Raw genomic sequence first — 2,821 nt, 5'->3', positions numbered from 1 at the left:
GGGAGAAAACGAAGCGTCCCCTGTATTCAAAATAAAACATATAGCAATTAAATGAACACCAAATATGAGCTATACAACAAAGCACCAATCAATTTATCATAATATATATATATAAATAATAATAATAATAATAATAAATATAGTATTTAAAAATAAAATGACAAAATTAATATTTTTTTTCCTCTTTTCTTTTAAGTTTATTTTGCAGGAAATTAAATCAAGAAGGAAACGGCAAATCTGAAGATATTGCTACTCGTTCGTTGGGGACAAATGTTGGATCAAGAATAATAAGAAATGTGTTATAAACCTTTGTTATAAACCTTGACTGAAAATATTAGTTATATTTAATGTAGAGGAAGTATATGAGAATAGAAGATGGAGAGAAAGTTGTGTTTCATTTCATTAGCTAAATGAGCTATTTATAGTAGTTGGTTTATAAGGCTTACTAAGTAAGCTATTCAAATCTTCTTCATTAAGTATTACAAAACTTCCTCAATAAGCTTTACAAGTCTTCCGTGATAAGCTTTATAAGTCTCCCTCGATAAGCTTTACAAGTCTTATTCGGTAAGATTTGAGAGACTTCCTCGATACGCTTTGACAATCACTTTATTTTTATTCAAATATTTTAACACTCCCCCTTGATTGTCAAATACGAGTTATTGCAAAAATTGACTGCCTCGTTAAAACCTTACAAGGAAAAACCCAGTGGGATAAAAACCTTGACGAAGAAAAGAGAGTACAGCCTCCCCCTGAATAAAATGTCTCATATTTTGACATTTAGGTGTAGCAAACTTTTTAACCTCCGCATACCCATATTATTTCTCAGCTTCTCAAATATTGATGTAGGTAGTGACTTTGTAAGTATATCCGCTAGATTATCGCATGAGCGAACTTGTTGAACATCAATATCACCATTTTCTTGAAGTTCATGAGTGTAGAAGAATTTTGGCAATATGTTTTTTGTTCGATCCCCTTTAATATATCCTTCCTTATGTTATTTGATGCATGCCGAGTTATCCTCGAATAAAACTGTAGCACTGTCTGAAATACTTGATAATCCACATGATTCTCGAATATGTTGAATGACCAGCCTTAGCCAAATACATTCTCTGCTTGCTTCATGAATTGCTAGTAACTCTACGTGGTTTGATGAAGTTGCATCCATAGTCTGTTTTGTAGACTTCCAAGAGATAGCAGTATCACAATATGTAAATAGGTAACCTGTTTGTGATCGCTCAAAATAAGGATCTGACATGTATCCAGCATCTGCATATCCAACTAGTCGTGATCTTGAATTGTTTGGGAAGAATAGTCCAAGATCGATTGTCTCTCGAAGATATCTGAATATATGTTTTATTCCATACCAATGCCTTTTATTAGGGTCAGAACTAAATCTTGCCAACAGGTTTACTGCAAATGTAATATCAGGTCGTGTGTTGTTTGCAAGATACATGAGAGCGCCAATTGCACTGAGATATGGAACTTCAGGTCCAAGAGTCTCTTCATCTTGTTTTCTAGGACGGAAAGGATCCTTTTCAACCTCGAGTGATCGAACAACCATTGGTGTGGTTAGTGGATGAGCTTTGTCCATGTAGAACCGATCAAGAATCTTTTCAGTATAGTTTGATTGATGAACAAATATTCCTGAAGATAAGTGCTCCACCTGTATACCTAAACATAATCTTGTCCTTTGTTAGGCACAAAACACGCACTAATAATTCACGCAAGTATACGCGTTCTCTAGTAATATAGAATAATTTCTAGTTCGTTCCCACATAGACTCAGACTAATTATGTTCAATTAACACTTACTCACCAATGTATGATTACTTCTCAATGTCAAGACAATAACACTTAAATTTGATTAACTAATTATTAAATACAATTAACTACGAGAATTAAACACTTAATTGGCACTTGAATTAACAATATTAAACACACATGAGATTATAACTTCATTACTACTTCCTTCAATAGTCATTGTTATTACCCTTAGCATGAAATGGTGATGATATTAATCGAACAACACGAAGCTGATAAAAGCCAACTTTCGTTGTACTAATATCATTCTACCAAACATCCAAAATTAAGATAGAAGTTGAATATGCATCAATTATGTTGAGACCCTAAATGTCTACAGAATTTGACAACATAACGATTTAAGCACAAGTTATTCTTTTATGATTACACAGGGCAAGTAAAACGGTTAGAGTTACCCACTAATCATGCATACACATATATGAACCTATGCTAGCATGACAAGTTCTAAACCTCAAGATCCACCGTCGCTTCAGAGGAGATTAACAACCTATCTTATATGTTCGCGATGCACATAAGACGAATAAGCACAACCTATGCTGGATATCATACAATCATCACACACTAAGGTATTAAACAACTAACTAAAGAAATCCATAGTAAATCTGTTACGACCCCATGATCACGATTAGCCCATGATAGAACTCATCGTCACCATGGGTTCATATGAAAACATGATGATAACACACAATATAAACTAATAAAAATACTTATTAAAACCAGAGTACATCACAAGAGTAATAAGGTTCAAAGTAAAGAAAACTAGCATCCACTGATACAACGAATAAAAGAATCAGAAGAAAACGTATGCTTCCTCTTCTTCGTAGCGATGTGCTAAAACGGTCTTCTTTCTTCTCTCCTTGCTCCTTGCTTGATACCACGCTTTTGTGAAACGTCTCTGAAAACTACTTATATAGAAGCCCACAAGAACCAGCCATCTCAGAAGTCCAACATAATAAGGATTATAAAAAAGTAGTATTTAAAATTCTTGACCCTGAGCGGCC

The sequence above is a fragment of the Apium graveolens genome, chromosome 1 (assembly GCF_009905375.1).
Source record: "Apium graveolens cultivar Ventura chromosome 1, ASM990537v1, whole genome shotgun sequence".
Taxonomy (NCBI): Eukaryota; Viridiplantae; Streptophyta; class Magnoliopsida; order Apiales; family Apiaceae; genus Apium; species Apium graveolens.
Note: the sequence above shows the minus strand (reverse complement) of the source record.